The sequence below is a fragment of the Acipenser ruthenus genome, chromosome 27 (assembly GCF_902713425.1).
Source record: "Acipenser ruthenus chromosome 27, fAciRut3.2 maternal haplotype, whole genome shotgun sequence".
Classification (NCBI taxonomy): domain Eukaryota; kingdom Metazoa; phylum Chordata; class Actinopteri; order Acipenseriformes; family Acipenseridae; genus Acipenser; species Acipenser ruthenus.
The window spans coordinates 16,986,761-17,010,029 of record NC_081215.1 but is presented as its reverse complement, the minus strand read 5'-3'; the positions used below and the strand labels follow the sequence as shown (position 1 = coordinate 17,010,029).

At 38.8% G+C, this 23,269-nt stretch overlaps 1 protein-coding gene across 5 annotated transcripts in view; it reads right to left on the bottom strand.

Moving 5' to 3' along the window:
• LOC117432092 (synaptotagmin-12-like) overlaps window positions 1-22,956 on the bottom strand; it is a 64,268-nt gene extending 41,312 nt beyond the window's left edge. For 3 of the 5 annotated variants that reach the window (XM_034053547.3, XM_059002207.1, XM_034053545.3), the window contains exon 1: window positions 22,304-22,956. The gene's annotated coding sequence lies outside the window, so the exon portion shown is untranslated. Of the gene's footprint in view, window positions 1-16,882; window positions 16,914-22,303 lie in introns of all 5 variants that reach the window. The other 2 variants (XM_034053546.3, XM_034053544.3) reach the window with 1 other exon arrangement.
• Window positions 22,957-23,269: the final 313 nt, after the last annotated feature.

The window sequence follows — 23,269 nt, the reverse complement described above, 5'->3', positions numbered from 1 at the left end:
CCAATCAACATGCAGTGATTATACCGACGCAGAATGAGGAATCAGAATGCAAGTAGCATGAACTGTGCTGAATGAAAGCTGGATAGCGGCACCAATTAAGGTAAAGGTTGATTAAGGGAGGCGTCTCTGCTGGGGGCTGCTGTGGCCGCACAAAATCATGCTGGTGGCCACATTTGAGAAACACTGAATTAAAGGATAATGCGAGGTGAGCCAATACATAATGCAACCGCATTAAATGGTAGAACGCATGACAGGGAATGAGAACACAAGGAGAATAATAGAAAATTCTGCAGGGCAGAATAGCACATTAAAGGCAAGAAGGCACAAGCTAAATCACCAGGAAGACGTCATTTCAAAAGCAGCCTGTCTGACTCAGCACAACACATTTACTATAATGTAATCATGTAAGGGACAGGGTGTCTAATCGACAAGGAAATATTCTATGGTATGGATCTATGCAACTGTCTTCTCATCCATTCTGGCTTCAGGCAGGGATCAAGCCAAATGAGAAAGGGCTACTTTGAGTACCAAGGCTAAAAAAATATGAACCTAATAAATGTGAGGTCATACAGTATCTCAACAGGGCCACATGCACTGCAAGTTCATATTTTACAGTTCTGCCTACATCTAGAGAATCCTTTGTCAAATTCTGATGAAACTATCTACTGTATATATCTAGAACTGCTTGATCAGCTGTGATGAAACTTTAGCACAAAGTATCAGAATCTTGGTCTTAAAAAGAAAAAAAAAAAAAAAAAAAGAAATACAAATCTTTATGATTGTTTTGGATAATCATTTATCTAGCAAGTAACATCATTCTTAATGTTTCTGAAAAACTGCAACACTTAATTTAATTTTATTAGGCTTGCTTTTGCCAAGACAGCAAAACAGTTCATTTCTATCTAAATGAGAACAGGGATAGTAATAAATGTATTCAGTTTTAGAGGATGATAGAATGAGGTTTATATTAACGGTGAAAACTAATGTTATTTTTTAATGGGTTTTAAAAATGAAATGAAAGGCTGTTCAAATTAAGTCCTATTGTCTGTTTTATAATGTTTGAATTGATTGGTTTTACTGCAGATGCTCATCTGATGATGTGAAATGAGGAGAGAATGTTAGAAACAGTAGTAAGACTTACAAATGCTTCACAAGAACACATTATTATAATTGTTGGATGACATTTCATTAACTTAATATTGGTCACTCATGGTTAAGCCACATTAAGACAGTAAATTGTACAGGAGAATTAAATGGTGCTTCTGACAAAATCTAGATATCTGTAAATGTGATCCATACAGGCACCTCCATATAACCCCAGCTACACCCATTAACTTGTTCCTTCGCACGTTTCATCAAAATGTGATAAGCACTTTTCCAGATAAATGAAAAAAAAAAAGTTAAGGTATGTGTGACAAACAGACAGGCAGTCAGTCAGACAGACTTCAAACACCCCTAGATTACAATGCTATAACTTGGGCTAAAGAACACCTTAGAAAGTGTAATCACAATTAGATAAGCGATACTCTAAATATAGAAATGTACAGGTATGTGTGATATACAAACAAACTGACAGACAGACCAGCTACCATATACCCTGATATTATGATACACTCAATAATATGTCATTAGCAACTTTCATCACAATCGGATAAGTGGTTCTCTATATAGGGTGTAAATCTTTCAAATACAACACTGACCTAATGATTGCACAGGTAAGACAGGAATACAAACTTAAACGCCCTTGTGCTCAAAGGAATTAAAACGAATAAGCATTTTAATATTCTTACTGCTTTACAAAATATACATTTAAAAAAAAAGAAATATTCCTAACTGCCAGTCGGAGGCTTACAGCAATAATGAAACAGTTCCCTGAAGTTTAAAGGTGTCTGATCCCTTATGCGTAGACACTCCTGCAGACATGGATTTTCCCACAGCCCTTTTTCAGTGGACCAATCAAGAACCTGCTTCACAATTACTACAATTAATATTTCAAGATTATTTTATATGAAAGTCTGATTGAGAAACCCAGAGCTATACTGCAGGGCCACCACTGTGAACGCTTAAGAGATCAAGTTTTTTTTTTTTTTTTTTTAAATCGTTAGATACACATGAAAGGAACATAAGCCACCTTGTTTTAAACAGCCTGGCCTACAGCAAAGAGCACAGGGGATCTGAGACACAGAGGTTCATGTTTGATATGAATTACATTATACACAGAAAAACTGTGGCATCAAAACTGCTAAACATTCTATGGCATACACTGCAAAGCAACACCAAGTTTAAAGCAGTCATTTTCTCTTTTAGGAATTATGTTTTTTTTATCAAGCACAACAGTATCACAGTTAGAAACTCAATTGTTTTCAGATATTACAAAGCAAACAGATTACAGAAAAACTAGCTTTCAGGACAAAATCTTTTTCAGGTGTACAGTAAGTGGAAACTACAGCTTAAGTACTGTGCATCTGTATTATTTCCATTTGTGCCTCAATCCAAAATGTAACTGAATCAATATAAAGTGATATTACTGAGAAATCAAGAAAATTACAGATAATGAATTACTGCATGGTTAATATAACGGCACAAAACACAAGGAAATATTTAAAGGAATATTTTGCAATAAAATTAGATTTGCATTTCATGGAACCTTTGTTCAACTGTTTCAGAGAAGGTTTATCTGAAGGGGTGGAGTTTTCTTTCAAGTACGAAATGTAACCATTACCGTGTGGGTATTTACCTCCTAAAGACCCAAAACCTGAATAAGATATATCAAAGCTGCTCGTAGAGCCTGTGGACGCAGTCATGCCCCAGCAAAAGACCGGCACAGCCAGCTGCGCCCGCAGCCAGAAGTGATGTTTGGAACCGGCACGCGGCTGGTCGCCATGGAGGCTTTAATAGGTTCCCCCATCCTGCACAGGGACAGAAGACACAGGCCAAGCCACAGGCTGAGCAGCAGGCCTAGGAATTTCCTGCACAGGCCCAGGGCCCTTTCTCAGGGAGCCATCTGGACTATTGGTGTCAGTGCACCACAGACATCTGGGTGTTTACCAACGTTCATACCGGCTACTCACTGCAGTTCAAGCACGGTCCCCCTCCCTTTTGGGGCGTGACTACAACATCCATCACAGACCCACAGGACGCCACTGTGGTGTCTCAGGAGGTAGCAGCTCTGCTGCAAAAATGGCCTATTCATATGATAGACCCCCTCAAGTTGGAGGAAGGGTTCTACTCCAGGTACTTCCTAGTGCCCAAGCGGGATCCTCGATCTCAGACCAGTCAACCTGAGCTGAAGGAGGTTAAAAATGTTGACGATGCAACAGCTGTTGCAGTCAATCAGGCCAGGCGATTGGTTCACCACGATGGACCTCACACCCCCATAAAACTAGCACACAGAAAGTACCTGCAGGTCGCCTTTCAGGGACAGCGTATGAGTTCCATGTCTTGCCAGTTGGCCTCTCCCTAGCTGCCCATGCCTTCTCGAAGTGCATGAAAGCTATCCTGGCCCTACTGAGATTCAAAGTCATCAGAGTGCTCAATTATCTGGATGACTGGCTAATTTGCACCCAGTCTCCAGCAGAGACCCACACAGAAGTTGTCACCAGCCACCTTCAACAGTTGGGCCTTGCGGTGAATCATGCGAAGAGCCAGCTCATGCCTTCTCAGACAGCCTCCTACCTAGGAGTATCTTTGGACTCCAGGGCCATGCTGTCCACTCTGTCGAACGGCAGAGTGCAGAAAATAACCACCTGTTTGGTGCACTTTCAGCTCAACAGAGTGCTAATGGTAGCAACGTTCCACAAACTTCTGGGATTGCTGGCAGCAGCTTCCCAGACCCTTCCATTGACCCTTCCACAGATCCTGCGCATGCGCCCTCTGCAGGCCTGGTTCAACAGCAGGGTTTTTCAGCCCGCATTGAACCGTGACCACCTATTTACAATGTCTCATCACTGTCTGCAAGCACTCTCTTGTGGAAACAACCCGCCCATCTACGCCTCAACGTAGTGCTCGGCAGTGTCACCAGAAGAGAGGTCGTCACCACAGACGCATCCAGCCTGGGCTGGGGCGCTGTGTGGAATGCCATGGAATGCGCAAGGCATTTTGTCTTGCCATGTCAAAACTTACTCGGTCTCCCCAGGAGCTCACGTCCTGGTGGGGCAATTTTTGAAAGGGGCTTGGTGGCTTCGGCCCCCTATGAAGGACATTGTTCCTCGCTGGAGGTTAAAAGTGGTGCTTAATGCACTCATGAAGCCTCCATTTCAGCCTGTGCATTCATCCAAGCTGAAATATTTATCGCTCAAAGAGGCTTTTTTACTTGCAACCACCTCCGCAAAGTGGGCGAGATGCAGACATTCCGCATTGTAAAAGCCTGCTTAATTTAAGGACAAAGGTTACGCTCCGTACCAAGCCTGCCGTTTTGCTGAAGACGATCTCTGCATTCCGTGTTAACTATGTGGAGTTGGAGGCTTTCCATCCGCCTCCTTTGCAGTCTGACAGAGAATGACCGCTCCATATGCTCCACCCTGGCGTACTATGTTGACAGGACGAAAAGTTGGAGACAGTCTGAACAATTTTTTGTCTGCAATGGGGCGAAGTCCCATGGTCAAGCCCTGTTTAAGCAGAGGCTGTTCCAAATGGGTAGCAGACACTGTCAGGACTGCCTATAAGCTGAACAACTCGCTCCCTCCAGAAAAGCTCACTACCCATTCCACCAGGGGCATGGCAACTTCGTGGGCTTTTTTCCCAGGGTGCATCGGTCAATGACATTAGCAATGCAACAGTATAGGCTACTCCCCATACTTGTACTAGGTTCTACAGACTTAATGTCGTGGATCCTCAAATCCTGGTTTTGGAACTAGAGTGTTAAGGGCGACTTCTCAGTCGACCCTTACAACACAGGCATAGAGGTGAGTTTCTCCCTCAATTGTTTAGCCCTAGCTACTTGTTACTGGGGTTCCATATGGCAAAACACAAGCAGCCTCTCAGCTTAGCCTTGTAGCATTCCAGTCTTTCTGCAATATTGTCCTTGCGACAGCTTTGGTACCCTTACCCATACGGTAATGGTTACATTTCATACTTAAAAGGGAACGTTTGCTTATTATCATAACCCTGGTTCCCCGAAATAGAAATATAACTATTAACCTTCAAGGTCGCTGCGTCCATGATTGCAGCAGGCAAAGTTGGAGGCAGTGTAGGAGGTATTAGTCAAGCGTAATAGCAAGTGGGCTTTGAGGCTTTGAGAGGATTAATGTATAGTACAGTCGATGCAGGGGAAAGGGCTATGTGATAATTACACCACACATAATGCTATGTTCTTATTGTTCTTACTATTTTAAACATTATCCAGAGCTTACAAATCCAAGTTATGATCTACTAAACCCAGCATAAAGACATTTCTTTACTTGCTGTACAAGTAAATATATTTTGGATCCAAGCTGTTTTCGCCTGTTTATTTTTTTATTTTTTTTACTGTTGTTAGATTTGTGGCTGTAACTAACTATAAAGGTTACAGGTACATGTCATACATGAAATGAATGTGCACACACTAGGCTTTCATAAAAAAAGTGAAATAGTCTGAAATTCACCCTGTTCAATACAAAAATCACAGAAAAAGCGAGATGCTTTTTAGAAAAAAAAAACACACATTTATTGTTTGTAAAAAATATTTTAGCATTGCCAGCTCAAATCTGACAGTGTACAATGAAACTTCAACATGTAGGGAACATGGAAAAACACTTTGAACAAATTGGATAAAAAATAAAAGGAATTATGACCATATATACAAAAGGGACCAAAAGCAACCAAAAATACTGATTAATTGAAAATGTGCAAAATAAAAAAAAAAGTGAAAAAACCCATTCAAATTATTTGTCCCAGGCACCCTGATCATGTGGCACAAGATGGGTCTGTTCACTGTGGCTTGAATAACCAGCAAGGTGGTGACCAGGGCAACATAACCCTAAAGAGCTCTGGTCTCGTGCATCTGATCCACAAACACTGTTGGAACATTTTATTTAGATATAAATGAATTTTTGGTCTTAGAATACAACTCACATAAGGGGTTAAAGATTAAGTTAGTTAGACAGTAAGGTGATAAAGATCTTTCTGGTCTCTTTTGTTTTTGCTAGGACAAGGCTCCAAGACAATCTGAAATAGGTGTTGGCCTCTCCAGTTCTAACAAGAAAGGCATTTGCCATTTAGGGTGGATCGTTGTTTTTGTGTTAGAGGTACCAACACATTGTTAAACATATTTACAGACTGGAGGGTTATAAAAAAACTAGCTACTTCAAAGAGAAACTGGATTGAACCAGATGCTTGGAAGCTAGGGTTAGGATAATGGACAATTAATCAAGTGATAAGAGATTTGTGTCTTTGTCTGATTGGTTTAAAGAGAAATCATGATGTTACTGAAAGACTGCATTTAAACCGAGAATACTGAAATGTGCTTTGTATTACTCTGATCCATGCTTGGAGAGCGGATACCTGCAAACTGTTGCCACCATGTAACCTTTAAGATGTCTGGTTGCAACTTTGCAACTCAGAACTTTTATCTTCAATAAACTACACTTATCTGGACTCAAAAGCAAGAAGCCCGCAACTTCTTTCGCTTCTTCTTTTATTGCTTATCACAACATGAAATCTGTCTGTTCTGTACTTGGGACATGATTCCCTGCATGTATCATAATAAACATATTATTGAAGAAATGGACTTTGTACATTTTCTTAAGAAACACCAGAACTCGTTTTCTAAATCAACATCAAACACGAAAAAAAAAATATCGGAAAATAGGTCCTTGTGCCTTCAATGTCGCCATTTCTCTTATTTTGTAAAGATTTTGTGTGAAAAATGTTTTTTTTACTGCCCCGAGGTAGGTCTGTCTTCAGCTCAGCAGCAACATTCCAAAACACTCACATCTCCTAATATGGCCATCAACTGGAAACACTCAAGTAGGACCTCATTTTAAAGGCCAGAATCTCCTCTTTTCAATTACGTATGCAAGCAGGGCTGTCTCTCACAGTGCCCGAGTAAACATATTTAAAGGGTCAGGTGTCCGTTGGGATATTTAATACTAGACAGATCCTGATAAGTTAATGCGCTGCATTGAGTGACACTGAAATATTTTCTCCTGTGGTGTGATGGATAGTATAGCAAGTTCAATAGTGGATTGTAAAATATGTCCATGCAAAGTTTCATGAAATTGAGTCAAGACCAAATCATAACTGACCAAATCAGAACTGAATACGTAGGTCTGCATTATGAATGTGACATGTACTGTATATGGACATACAGTCCATATCCCTCCAATCTATCCCTGTGACAAAAAGCTTACAAGTAATAACTGCATAATGCAGTACTATGAATATTAAACTTGCTTTGGTGGCAATTTATGAAACTGTCACCTACTCATGCAGCTCTGCTAAAAGGACCTCTGCAGAAAAATAATCAGCATTCACTGAATGCCAGCAGAGGTCCCAGGGAGGCTGCAATCCAATTGTTTTTTCAATTTACTGACTTTGTAGGAAGAAACAAACAATGAGTTCCTAGATGAGACACAGCACGGACTAGTATGTTCCTAGATGTAGAAACAGATCACAATTTTATTTCGCTATAAAAAAGCACCTGCTTGTGGTTACTGTTCTTTCTACACTATTAAAGCCCATAGAGACAACAGAATAGTTCCAGTGTATTTTAACACATATCCAACCCAAATTAGCAGATATTTCAATGTTGCTTTTCCAGCACGTTCCAGCATCACATGCATGGACGCTGAAAATGAAAGCTCCCAGAAGCTTGTTTTCGCTCTCCTCATTAACCAATTGCAGCTTTTGACTAACAAGCTTCTAACGTTTCTGATCTCCATCATGCAACCTCAAGAAATGGGTGTGGGGCCATGCCAGAAGTGAACTATTGAAATATCTGCAAGGAGCAAAATCGGTAAAGATCGTTCATTAATACTTAATATTACTAATTAATTAATGTAACACCACGTCTGTCTTTTTTAAAAGACAGTGTGAGGCATACTGAGTGATGGCAATAGGCTGGCTATTAATATTTACTGGAATTATTTTCTTCCCTCTATGTAGATTACAAATTATTTTATTCAAAACCAATCTCACCTTACATTGGACACCTTGGGGGAAACCCATCCATAGAGAATAATTGGAATAAAGGCTACTGTAGAAAAATATTACACAATACAGAATGCACATGGGGGAAACAAAGTGATAATTTTTTTTTCATTGTGGGTCATTCCAGCTCAAGATGGGCCCTTGAATCAATTAACATATTCATTATTTTGGTTGGATTGCCCTTAAAAACAAGCTTGTCTAGATCATCCAAGGTGGAGAAAATGTATTTAGAACTGCCACTTTTAACCACCCTCAGACTAGTTGCAGTTTCTTTTTAGAACGCACACGGCACCTAAACTGGAACCTGGAGTTAAAACTGCAGTTATGCATCATCAACCACAGAGGAAACACTGTGCCAAAAATCCAGCCTGCTTCAGCTAGAAAGACCCCTATAAAACACTGCACTGCTGCATGTACTCATACACGGTTTGTGTTGTCTACTTTTCATTAAAAGCTGAGAAACACTGGGAAAATCTGCTTCTGGGGTTTCAACGGTACAGTATCTCTGTGGGATTTCTTTCTTTTCAATAGTTAAAGCCTACACGTGTGAGAAACTAAACTCAGGAATAAATCACGCCCATAACAAGTGTGAATGGATTGCCCAGACTCGAGGTTATAAGTAAGAAATTACTTTCAAAACATATGGCCCTCAGTTTGACATCTCAAACGAATGGGCTTCACTTGCAGCGGTGAAAAGTGTATTTCCCACAGCTACATCCATTTGCCAGCTTAGGTTTTTGCACTGCCCTCTCTAGCACTGTTCGTTTTTCACATTTTGAGACGGGAGGCGGTTATTAGACCGATGGCCTTTGTCCTTAGCAACAAATTGGGTCGTTAAGTTTATTGCTATCAATTTATTTTGAAAAGAAACGTTAGTTGGTGTCACAGAACAAACACTGCACTAGATAATAACAATAAAGTCAAATGTCAACTCTGTTCAAATATGTATCCACATAATTTCAAACGATGTTAGTCATATCTCCCAATGGTAAATAATAATAATAATAATAATAATAATAATAATAATAATACTTTATTTTATATAGCGCCTTTCATAAATAAATATTGCAAAGCGCTTAACAATAGTGAAAAACAGAAAAAAAATAAAACAAAACAATATATTAACACAGGTAGAATTAAAAATGCAATGACAATAAAAGTCATAAGAATGCCAATTTAAATAAATGAGTTTTGAGGCAGGATTTAAAAATAGACAGAGACTCAGAGTCACGGATCTCAGAAGGAAATGTGTTCCTCAGCCTAGGAGCACAGGAGGAAAAAGCCGTCACCCACTGTACGCAGTTTAGTCAGGGGGACAACCATAAGGCTGGCATCGGAGGACTGCAAAGCACGACTAGGAGTGTAGGTGGTAACTAACTCAGAAATGCAAGAGGGAGAGATACCCCTATTGGCTTTAAAAGTCAACAGCAGTACTTTGTAGTCAATGTGGTATTTGACCGGTAACCAGTGTAATGATTTCAGTATGGGGGTTATGTGACCACCAGAGCGAGACCTCGTCAGGACCCTAGCTGCAGAATTCTGAACATACTGAAGCTTTTGAAGGGTATTCTTTGAACCCCAGCAAGTAAGGCATTACAATAGTCAAGCCTATAGGATACAAACGCATGGACAAGCTTTTCTGCAGCAGACAGTGACAAGACAGGAAGCAACCGAGCAATGTTCTTTAGATGGAAAAAGGACAACTTGGTAATATTCCGAACATGTGGCTCAAAGGTTAAACCAGGGTCAAAAATGACCCCCAAGTTTCTCATTTTTGAACAAAACTCCGGTAGCACCCCGTCAATGGTCATGTTTTGACAGCTGGATTTCAGCATTGAGGAATAACACAGGCCTGCACTGGGGATTAAACTGCCTTACAAACACAAAACAATCTTAAAATGGTTTAACTATTAGTTTTAAACCTATTTCCTCAACTGGCATTATAATCACATTTACATAGCTCCTTGTCAAGTTTTCAAGACTTTATATTCAATTACATTATTATAACTGAACTTCCTCTGCAGCAGGTACTATATCAGGATCCCACCCAATCTCACATTCAGTATAAGACTCCCAGTCTATGCCTGGTGGGGTCCTTACGTCTGCTGCACAGGAAGGGGATTCATAGTGTTGTGACAGGCTTCTGGTGTCAAAGTGAAAATTATTTCTGAGATTGTTGTTGATTTTAAAAGCTTGGTCAGGGATGGGAATAAGACTCCCATTGCATAGCAGCCCCGAGTGAATGTAAGAAACACCACAATTGTTCTATGTGGTATGTCTTACTAATGTATAACTTACCACTCACTAAAAGCAACATGCTGAGGTGAGACATGGTTCAAAGAGCTTTATTAAAAAACACAGCGGTGCTTTAAAACGTTGTTTTAAAAAAGTCACCAGGATTTGTTGACTGAAACAGAAGATTATGTAAACTAGATCATTCAAAGCAACTTGAAGAGTACATTTGACAGCTCTGATATTTCACACCCATACCAAGTTGCTCTCATAGGAATACCTTAGGAGCCAGACATACATACTGCATAATCACATATACAAATGTACTACAGGAACAGGCAGTGTACACAAAGGTGTGTGCCTCATATTGCAGTAGGGGATAGACTTTTGCTCTTGGGGAGTGTGAGGGTGAGACCCTAACTGTAATACTGAATTGCCTGTTACTCTGATTGTTATTCTACTGGCGATAAAGCCGTGGTTTATAATGTATTATTGTGCATCCTGTTGAGTGATATATGATGGTGTATTGCTGTATTTAGATTAGGGTGCGTACCTTAATAAAGTTGCCGTACATGTGGAATAAGGGTTTATTATAGCCATATGCTCGGTAATCTTCCAATAGAAGGGGTAATGCTAATTTTCCGTCTTTACTGGTAATAGTTAAAGACAAAAGAATAATAATGCCAATGAAAATAATAAGGAGCAATAGAATAGTTTAACGATCGTGTTGTAAACAAAGACGGTATTCGTGCAGGTTAAACAAATACATACAAATAAGAAGAAACGTAATGTAAAATATATGAATGTTTTATTGTAAAAGAATGAATGCTAAATAAGAGTTTATTCTTGTATAAAATCATTCCAGGTGAAAAATATTTATTCAATAATTAATCCAGTTAGTAGGTGGGGGTGGGGATTATAAAATGCTGTGTCTTTCTTTAGGAGATAGGATGATTAGGTCAGTCGTGATCTTGTCTGTGAGTGTCAGTCACCTGCATTTACAGCCTGCTAGTCTGTGAGCATCAGTTGTCATTTGTAGTCTGAATGAAGTATCCAGTGCATAAATAAATATTGATTTAAACCTGTGAACATCCGTGTTCCTGCGAGTATAATGTGATTGTGGGTGGGGGTGAGCTCGGACCATCACCCCGTTACGGGTAGGATAAGGTGAAACAGAAGGCCTTCTATAAAGCTATCATTTGGGGTCTATTTTTATGTTGCTTTCTCATTTTCAACAAGCTAGAATTGGCGTTTCATTTTATTTTTAAAAACGCTAATCAACTTAGAAAACAACAGAAGCTGTGGATGTGTCGAATTAGCCGGTAAGTTTGTGCTGTTGAGATGAAAATAATGAATAAAGGGCACTGCAGAGAAACCAGGATAACAAAGCCGGAGAGGCTAGTCAACAGCCCTCTGCATTGAACAGCTCTCTTCAGCATGTGGGCGTTTAATCACGCTCTCTTTCTTCCAGGCTGCTGCCATCAGCTCCCTGAGGAGCACGAGTCACTACAGCAGTGTCTTCTACAGAGAAAGCATGAGGGCTTTCCCAAGGACACTTTTTGTTCTTATTTCTAATTAGGCACACGTTCCACTTTGTTTTCTTCTCATACAATTTTTTTTTTAAAAATCCTGAATTATTTTTAATGAAATTATATATTTTAAGCTATTCCTGGCACATATTGCAACACCAGTCATAATCTAATTATAAATACAATCATAAATTGATGTTTAATATAGTGTTTATTAAATAGTATTAAAATTAAATTTAATCATGAAAAACAAAAAGGTTTCTCACTTAATGAGTTGAACATTCCTCAGCCCATATAATTGAGAATATCAGAATCTTGGCTACCTCATTGGCTACTGCAGGGTCACATGACCAAAAATAGTGCTACTGCCCACAAACCAGTCAATATTCACTCAATATTGCCTTTTGACATCACTCAGCAGTCAATCGTCAAAACTCTATTGCCCTCTGACAATATATGAGAGCGTGAGTGACCCTCTTATCAAATTGTGATGAAACTTGTGATAAAAATAAAATTCAGAGAGTAAAAGCTCATTTAAATTGAACACCATTCTCCAAATGCAGGCTGCTGCTTGCTTATCGATGCAAAGGGTTTTATTTAACCAGAGTATGGCTTTTCTTATGGTACAGTCACCTTATCTTGCAGAAGTCCAGCTTTACAGGTATATCGACATCTTAACTCTCTCCCTCCCAGAACAAAACAGGAAAAGGAAATAGCGTCTTGCATATGCAGTGAACTAACAACAGCTCTACTCTAGAGTGATTCACCCAGCGGAACCCATGATAAGGGGCTTGTATTATTATCTTATGTATAAAATATATTACAACTAGCAACAAAATAAATGTGGTTAACCTATTAAACATTAACACTGCCGCTATACATTATTCAAAACATTAAAGTTGTTGTTATACACTAACTTGTTTTTCCTTTTTTTTTTTTTTTTTACAAGCCCTTATAAAATGAAGTAGATGCATAACCAAGGTTTTGAGCAGAAGGTGTAAAGGAAATTAATTATTTAATGGCTTTGAATGCCTGTCGCTTCATTCCCATCTGTCACACCCTGCAGGAATTCTTGCAAATTCATTAACTCAAAAATAACCTTTTAGATGGAAGTCAAAATTATTAAAAATGATTACATGGAAAAAAAAAATTAAGCTCACACTGAATTTTTGCTTAATTAATAACGCAATAATTTTGACAGGGAGCTTCCCATGCATAGCTATCGTTACACTTGTCTCCCTCCCTGTCATTTGTTATGTAATATACATTCTTTCAGCAGTTTATGAATAAAAATAGAAATAAAAAAAAACACTATTCTACATTTCTTGTTTACCTGTAACATTTGCAAGAGATACAACAACTGACAAACAAGAACTACGGAAATATTTTATGTGTTATTCATTTGTGTTCTTTAAGAAACATAGATTATATCAAATAACACAGTCTGCGCCATGCATGCATTATTTACCAAAATCAACTCAAGACATATATTTTATTGTGTGATAACATATTCTGACCCACACATTATTCTAGTTTTATTCACCTCACCAATACCCTGTACTGTGAAGCACACTAGGGCTGTCATAGGCAAAGTAGATGCAAAAACAACTCACCTGGGGGGCTCCCGAGTGGCGCGTCCAGTAAAAGGACCTCCACGTGGAGTGCAGGATGCGCCCTATAGCCTGGAAGTCGCCGGTTCGAGTCCAGGCTATTCCATTGCCGACCGTGAACGGGAGTTCCCAGGGGGCAGTGCACAATTGGCCGAGTGCCGCCCAGGGGGGGAGGGTTTAGGTCGGCCAGGATGTCCTCGGCTCACCGTGCACTAGCGACCCCTGTAGTCTGGCCGGGTGCCTGCGGGCTTGCCTGTGAGCTGCCTGGAGCCGAGCTTAACAATAATTAGATATTCTAAATTGGAAGAAAATAATGAAAAAAAATAATTGTTGACTACTAAATTTAAAAAAAACCCTCATCTGGTCTGGCCTTTGTTATAAATCCATGGTACAGAGGGCCTGTTTTTCAGAACTTGGGAAGTCGATTTTCACTAAACTTATTCACAATGTCAAATGTATAAATCTACTTTAGTATTTTAACAAATATAATGTTGTTCCGCTCAGTGAAGTTATTTATGTTTCTTTAAATTTTTTTTAAAAATAAACACTGAAAAAGCATATAAAAAGTAATGCCTCTTAATTTATAGAACAAATATTGTAAAGTAACAACTTCTAAAATTGCAGCAGTGTAATTGTAAAGGATGCAAATATCAGTAAAAAAACACAATTATAAAAGTGCCAAATTTACAGAAAGCTACCAGTAAAAAACAAAACAAAACAATAATCTGTTATGGCTACACTGCTGGTATTTTCTGTAATTTTAATGGCAAGTACCCTGAAGTATGAAACGGAAATTTGAAAGTTTTAAACCAAGGATCTGTGAAAATATTGTTGAAAAAAATATTGCAGGAATATGTGCAACACAACAGGAAGCAACGGCAAGTAATGCGTTCTGTAACACTATTAGTAACACTATTAGTGTGTTACGTGGAATCGAGTAATCGATTAGAAAATGACTAATCCTATAATCGATCTTGTATTGCAACTAATATAAACGGTCTGAACAGACCCATTAACCATGCTCAGTACACATTCCATTGTGAAATATGTCAAACTGAAGGTAGAATACCCACTTTAATCTTTATTACTACTACAAACAATCCCTGTGCAGTATCCCTCTGATCCAGTGTGTATAACTTCATCACATTGGAAATGTGAAAAGATCATTCAATTCCCTGTGTATGTGAGTAATGACCGGTAATGTGTGATTGTAAATACATTAGATCACATGTGGAATCTGTTCAGTTCTTCAATGGCAGCTCCCATGGATTATATTGTGGGTACCTGTCTAAGAAATGACATGTCTTCTTCAGATTATGATACGGTGTGTAATTAGTTCTTGACTGTTCCTGTAATAGAACAGAGATCCTGGGCAATCATTCTCCAGATTAACAGTATTGAGATTTTTGCATTAGTCACACATACCAGTGCGAAGTGAAATACAACACTACATTTAATAATTTACAGCAATTATGGAACCACTTCTAAAAAATTACTCATAATATAATTCATGCAAGAGAGATCAACCAATCACTGACATGGGTTTATCAAAAATCCACTACGTTATCCTTCATACAGATCCCTTGAATAGAACATACGGCTCAATTAAAAAAAAATTCTTCAGAGGCACCCTAAGCAAATTGTAATAACTTATAAGAAAATGTTGATCCTTTCAATACTAAGATTGCTTTTAAAATACCATATACCATACCATATAACCCAGTTAGGATATATATATTTTTTTTTTACAGGAGCATTGCAAAGGGCCCTACCAACTTTTATAATCCATCTGTTGATATATAAAAGGTGATTAACTGTTATAATAACACAGACAATGCACAATGATTAAATCAATGTGTATTTCCCTTGACGGAGGTTTCCTGGCTCATTCAGTCTCCTGTCGTCCCAGTGGGAGGGAAAGGAACAGACAGTCCTGTAGATACGAGACCCAGTCTCGCATCCATCAGGACAGTGACACGTCTTCCCCCGGAGGTTAAAAGTACCAGAACACAAAGTACAAGAGGACTAAAGCAATTTCCTTTGCTTTCAGGTGTATTAAGAATCACAAGGAAAGCTCTTCTGTTTTCATGTTTTAAGCATCTCAAATACTTTATTGGCTTGTTAAGTTTAACCTTTTGAATGCCTCACAAATATAATGTCTGTGACCCAGCTGTGCCATGGTAAAAATGACAGCTTTATATTATTCCAATAAAATACTTTTATCATCACACAGCACCACATTGTGAATATAATAAACGGTCAAACGAATTTCGGTGCAGTGAGATTTGGATAGTTCAAATACAACACTGTCAAATGCGATCTGTTTTTTAAACCTGCCTCCATTAAACCCAGTTGGTTACTACATCTCACAAGATTTCTACTTCCCAGAAAAGGTTAAATGTCAGCCTAGACACAGCCTCGAAAGAGGCAACAGTGATTGCCAGGTTCTGTGGCGGAACTGGATCTCTTGTAAAAGACCCAGGCGAAGAGATTCCCATTGGAAGATGTCAGTGAACTGTTACCACATTGTTTGCTGAAACCATTTAGCTTATTGAACTAGATGCTCTAGATAGAATGAGTATGAAGGGCTACTATATGACATTCATAGTGGAAAAAAAAGAGGTGCTCCAAATCTCCAAAACTCTATTGTTTTTAACGGCTCATGACTTGCACTTGTTTAGTAAGAAATCCAGGTACTGATTTGATTAACAAAACACTAGTTCAGTCTCAGGACAGCTGCACAGAAGTATGAAAGACCTCATTTAAAACCCCTGGACATAAATCCTCAATCAGACATTTAGGCAAACTTGTGATCAATTCTAATTCAGCCACAGAGTATTGAATTTACCTGCCCATATATTTTTTTTCAAATATGCATTATGCAGTGGTGGAGAATCAGGGATTGCAGTGCCCAGAAGCAGCACTGAAAAAAAGCTTTTTAAATTTAAGAAGGTTGTTGGGTTGTAGATACATTAAAATGGATATTTAATGCATCAGCTGTTTCAATGGATGTAAGAAAACATCAGTAAGAAATATTACATAGAACAAATTAAATATTTCTTACATCTACAGTGATAACGATTACACTCTTGTGCACCAGTACTTAGAGATAAGATCAAATAAGTTGTTTTTGAAGAGAACTATTGAACCACAAGGGTGCTTTAAACTTCTGAGTTTAAAAGTCACCAGAATGTGATGACTGAAACAGCAAATAATATACAAAGTGATTCTAAAAATATTAGCTAAAACAACTGACTTAGTTTGTGTACACTGTTGTACTGTGCGGAAGAGCGTTTTTGTCTTATTTTGAAATACAATGTGATGGTGTAGAGGGTTTTTCAGCAGTTCCATGTGATTTGAGTAAGATCACAGGCTAGGGCTTACCTTTCAATTGTTTTTCTTCCAAAGGCTGACACTGGAGAGAAAGAGGGAAAATAAAAGGTAACAAGTGTTAGGAATACTATAAGACTAGGTCTGGGGTATTTGTTGTTGCCCAGTTTACCCTACTTCGTCCCCTTGCTCACAAAATATCTTGGTGTACCTGAGCAGATAACAGTCTTCAAATATACACGAACGATTTTAATCAGCCGTCTCACCAATGCAGCTCATGTACTACTTTTGCCCATGTCCAGCAGTTATTTTGAAAGTGGATCAGTAGCAGGATGTGTTATTTTCACAGCAAGATGCCAGGAATCTGCAGCAACAGAAGGAGAGGGGGCGGCAGTATGCCATCCTCGCGGAGACGGTGAGGAAGATGTGCAGGTTAGCGTTGCCACTGCTGGAGTGCGTGATGAGGTCAGTATCACGCTGCCAGTGCCACCACTACTGCTGCTGACTCCGGCCCTCCAAGAGAAGGAGGAGGAACAGCTGCCGGCCCGAGTGACGAAGAAGGGGAGGAGCAGCCGTGCCCGGAGGCGAACATAGGAGCCGGTGCCTGCCCAAAGGCCAAAGGAGCCTATGCTTGCTCAAAGGCCAGAGAAGGAACAGTTGACTTCCCAAATGCCAGAGAAGGAGCAGTTGCCTGCCCAAATGCCAGAAAGGGAGGAGCTGCCATCCTGCATGCCCAAAGAGGAGGAGCTGTTGCCATCTCCAAAGCCTCAGAGGAAGGAGCCACCATCACCACTGCCTTAAGACCCTGCACCCGTGCCAGTGCCACCACTGTCGGAGGGCCCTGCACTGAGGTCAGCATTGCTGCCAGCGCCACCCTGTCTGGAGTGCCCAGCGCCACTGCCATTGCTGGATGGCAGTTTAATGGATTCTCTTGAAAATGAATCAGTCTTGTGTCTAGATGTATATTTGTATCCAAATCGGATCATCAGTTGAACTACTTTTTTTTGATGAAGACGAAAACTGAAACAAGTATAATTTTTGATTGGTCCCCACGCCACGATTTGTTTTTCTACTTTGCGTTTTACCGGTACTTCAAATGCAATAGAATCCAAGTCTAACTCTGTAACTGCACTTGAGTTTGAATTATATTTAATATTATCTGCAGTAATATTAAAATGTATTAATTGTATTTCTGTACCTTATCTCGGATATTTTAGTTTAGGCCTGATGTTGGTCGTTGAAGCCAAAAAAAACATTGTAAACAATTCTCTGCATCTGAAATCAGTTTGTGCACCGAATGGATGACCTGCTGTCACAGAAACCAAAAGTGAAGACGTAGAGCAAGCACAGCTTGTCATAGCAAGCAAGAACAAAGCCTGACGAAAGATGAGGTCATTCTGAGTTAGTACAGCTACGGCTGCCTTCTAATTTGCTTTAAGCAGAAACCTACAATCACCTGCCCTCCTAACCCAAAAGACAACCCTACAGCTATGGCTAAGTATATGGAAAAATACAAAGCGGTACTTAATTCAATATGGTTATCTAACATTATTGAGCAGATTTCATTCAAACTGTGTTAATTATATAGAGTGATGCAAAACTTTTGGCCATAGATGTAATATTCATGGACGTCCTCCAATGTTAGCTTTAGTTGCCAGAGTTATAACATCAATAATAGTGTGACGGATATCACAATTAAGCTTGTTTACCTAACTGAACAGATGTCATTTGTCTTATCCTTTTACTGCCTGCTCCAGTCCCATTAGTGTCAAGATGGATTTAATAGGTTTGTTTTGTTTTGTGTCGAGACCCTTTTATATCCCTTTTCTGTCTGACAAGGACAACAGCAATAGCCAGCAACTGCCATATGGGCTGCGAGTTCAGGAGAAACTATTGCGACCCAATGCATTTATTGAAGGGCTGGGAGAATACCTTGAGTCATCACGTTTTCTGTACATATTTCTGTTTTATATAAAAACATGTTTAGATTATTGGCCTATTATTTTTCTCTTCAATTTCTGTCCAATTACATTCACTCACTGCAGCAATTCCCCACACAGCTCAGCAGAACTGAAGGTTCAGTGGCTGTCCTCCGATCCCACGACCAAGTAAATTTCCTCTTTATACCCAGAGGGTTGTGTGGTTCATAGTGTCAAATACATCTGGTGTACACAGAAAAGCCCTCAAGTGAATGAAAGGCAGTGCTACAATCAGCTCAGACTTGCTCTCTTCCAAAGGTCCTCCTAGTGTTGACGCAGTGTTGAAGCAGCTTTCAAAACTGCACATTTGAGACCTATAAAGAGTTAAACTGTTATTAGTGATAAAATTTAGAAACACTTGAGTTAATCCACTAACTAACTAAAAACTGCAGTTATTTCTGGTTCTGAATTAAAAGCACTTTAAAAACGTAGGAATATTTCCCAAAGGAGAAGCTTTCTTTTTCTGTAAAAAGCACCATGGGACTTCTTAATGAATCCAAAGCAGATGTAGTATTTTATATCTCGCCAAAAGAAACCTCAAAACGCACAGCAATCGTGCAAACCATGCTGCAGTGTTTGAGCCAGAGTAGCCCAACAGGAATGAGAGCTTGGGGAAATGCTATTGTCACTGTACAGAGCTAGAATGTATTCTGCTCTGTCATCAGCTGTGTGAATCATGGAGGCCTGGGTCTATGAACATAGCTCTTTCACTGCATTATGCTGTTCCTTAACCTGTTACCAGTGTTCAATATTTCCTGCAATTCATCACCAGCAACACAAAACTCACTAATACATTTGCAGTAATGTTTATATTCTTCCTGGACTCCACAGTTATGACAGAGAAGGGCATAAACAGTTGTTGGAGATTATAAAATAAGAAATAAAGTTTTTAAAATGACACCTCCAACACCCAGGAATATCTATTTTTATAGTTACTGTATAATCTTTTGTAATATGAATACAATTCAAATGCGTGAAAATATTGAAATGTTTTATAGAAAACATTGGTTAGAAAATGGATGCTGGTCAACAAAAAATGGATTGTTCCCTTTTGGAGAATGCTTTGAAATGGAGAATTACAAAATGTAGCCTCCAGATGGCACTATGCTTTATAGAAAGAAAAATAACGTACTGTAAAAGCATTCCAAACAGCCTCTCATTCTTAACATTTCTTACTGAGACAACATTTATTTTGTCAGTGTGCTGTAGCAGACTTCCAGAAGGAAGAAAGACGGAAAATAGAAAATGCAGCACAACACAATAGAAGAAGAAAGGAAGACAATCTAATTAGCCTGAAATAAGAACATGACTCAGCTGAAGCCAAAAGGTATTTTTAAGCTTTGTTGGGTAATATTCTTGAAAATCCCTGCGGTTAGCAGAACAGAAACATCTAAGCATTAATGGGAGAAGCAATTTCATAAAATGCCTTGAAGAAAACTGAGAGGATGTTTATGAAAAGTGCAGAGTGACTGACCAACACTCCACTGCATAGCTTAGTAATACGAAATGTAATACATTTCGGTGGGACACTTAAGAAAACAAAAACTGTACTGTACTTGTAATACATTTTAATAGTGCTTTTCACACCTCTGCACATTCCTCATAATGGAACCATTACGAGATCCTGTACATTCTACCAACTGGGGATGGAGTCCACATCACCCAGGGGTACAAGATTGTGAATCAAAACTTATTTCAACACTTAGAACTTTAAAGTCTGCTTCAAAGCTATTTTCAAAATGGCCACTTTAGCACACTGGGGTTTGAGATTTGTCCTCTAAATCACTGCAGGAAGAGCAGAAAAAAAACTAAACATAACAAGTGCTCTGGCTTTTCTTTTCCATACCACATCATGGATCATTATTGCTGTGTTACCGGTTTGACAATGTGGACAAAGTGCACTAGAGCAGCCATTTTGAAAAGAGCTTTGAAACAGACTTTAAAGTTATAAGTGTAAAAAGTTGTCAGGATGTTAACAATGAAAAGAAAAATGACAGTTACGTTATTTAAACAGTTGTAGCAACGCGTGAGGGCGTGTAATGCTATACTTTTTGGAATCCCGCTACTTACTCTTTAATATAGCCTCAGTATGCAAAGACATTTGGCATCAAAGACCAAATCTGATGTACAGCTTGTGAATAATTTAATAAATTCATATGCAGTCATGTGCGTCTAACATGCTTGTGCATACGTGATAAGAACACAGACAGCCCCAGATGACAAATAATCACTTTTAAGACCTCATAAAAAAAAAGAAATCAGTAACGTGCACCAACCAACACATCACCGATTACCAGCCCATAGGGATTCAACCACTCCAGGTTTTAATATGTACCTGATTAGCCCCAGTGTTTATAGGTAACAAGCTCTGGTGTGTTTTATTAAACTCATAGTAAAGCCAGGAATGGATTCAACTGCTATGCAATGGGAGTCTCGTTTCCAACCCTGAGCCCACATTGAAATTCTGTCAGATCTGCTGTCTTGCCTTTTGTGACTTAAAGATTTACAGCAGGGAGATGCAGCTTTTACATGTTATGGATTACATGTCCAGTATAGCACTTGCATAACACATATGTGTTTAATTAACACACATGTCTATTTGAATAGAAAACAGTAGTGGCTCTGCATACAACTACTCTTTGACGGTTAATCCTGGTGGTGTTTTCCTCAGGGCTAAATTATTGATCCACTGTAGATTCCTACACACAACAGAGGTTTATGAATCTTAGGATGTCAGTATAAAGATCTGCCACGGTTTCGATTATTGAAATACACCCCAGTGTATTAAATTACAAGATGACACACAAACTTTAAACCGTAATTGCAGCACATGTTTTTGCTGCGTTATTATAATTACCATTGCACTTTGTTTCATTTCTTGAGAAGCTTCCAGCAATATTAAAGCAGTGCACAGCAGCATTGCAATCAGTGTTCAGCATGCTTACTAACAACGTAAAGTACACAAAGGACCACTGAAGTCTGTAGTAAACAGAGAATGCTGAATTATATTATGTCACACACTTTTTTTGGACAGTGATGCTTTAAAACATTTTATTATTATTATTATTATTATTATTATTATTACTACAATAAAAAGCGTGATCAAAGAAGAATATGAAAACGGAAATCTGGTCTAGTGCAAATTATAAACAGATGAATGACGTCCGCTTTTTTCAAATACTGTTTTTCCCCCATAAAAATACAATGTGCTTTAAAAATTAATAAAAAAACAACATGTTGTATGGTACCTTAGACGTAATAACGTAATATATTTATTCAAGAAAAACAACACATTTTTCCTGATTAAGTATTCATAAGTTTCAAACATAGTGCCGGGATTCTTTGGTAAACGTGCATCTTTGATAAAGTCCATTTGAGATAATAAAAAAAAATGTGGGCAAAAAAAGACCAGCCCTTGACACATGCATCTATTTAACTGTATTTAAAAAGCCGTTTGTAAAAATATAAATAATAAGGTTAATTTAACTGCGCTTACCTATAGCAGGAGTTTAGTTTGGTGCAGTAAAGGTAGCGAAAAACTCCGCAGATTTTCTTCCTCCGCGCATCATTAGCAGAACCTTTCCTTGAGATTACTCGAGTGCCGTGGACCAATGCAGAGGAACCCTTGGCTGGACAGCGGAGCCGGTAAATCCCTGCTTTGGGCACAGAGGCAAGAGGCAGGAGGCAGCGGGTGAGCAGTGTTTTGGAAAAGAGGGTTTTGCTCTGGTACTAAACAATGCAGCCGAACCCGGTGGTTCAACTCGGTGATCACAAATGAAATGCTAGGAACAGCATTTAGTTGCGCCCACCTCCCGACTGCAGAAGCCCCACCCCTGCATTCAACTTGCACCAGTACTTTGAAAACAAGCACAGTAGGCAAGCAACTTCATCCAAAGCTCGTTGCACCGTATTGTGCAGAAAGAAACCGGTTTAATTAAAAATAAAATACAATTTTAAAAAAATATCACAGTCTATATGTTAAAGTTAACCTTACACTATATTATTTATTTAATGTCTACAAAATAACAGTATTTTGTACGTCAATGTAGGGAGGAGCAAAACGGTACTGTGCTGTTGCTTCTATCTCTGCGAGTTTTCTAGTGTATTTCTTACAGCACGGGTTTTAATAACAGATCTTTGACAGTTTCTTCTATACAGTATGGCAGTGATGCAAACGTGACCCCTGACCTGGCAGTGTTTAATTACCTTAATTAGCCACACCTGAGACTGTGACGTCTAAAAGCTCAGGTGATACAATTGGGGAATGACGCTAACTTTTCTACAAGGGAGCTTTTTTTAATTTTCTTTTTTTTTTTTTTACCATCTGTTCTTTTCAATGTATATTTATGTGTGTATATACAGTTGCAGTCAAAGGTTTACATACCCCAATGGAAATGTATAATTTCTAGCAATTTCTCAAAAAGCAGTAATTATAGGAAAAAATCTTTTGTAGAAAAAGTTT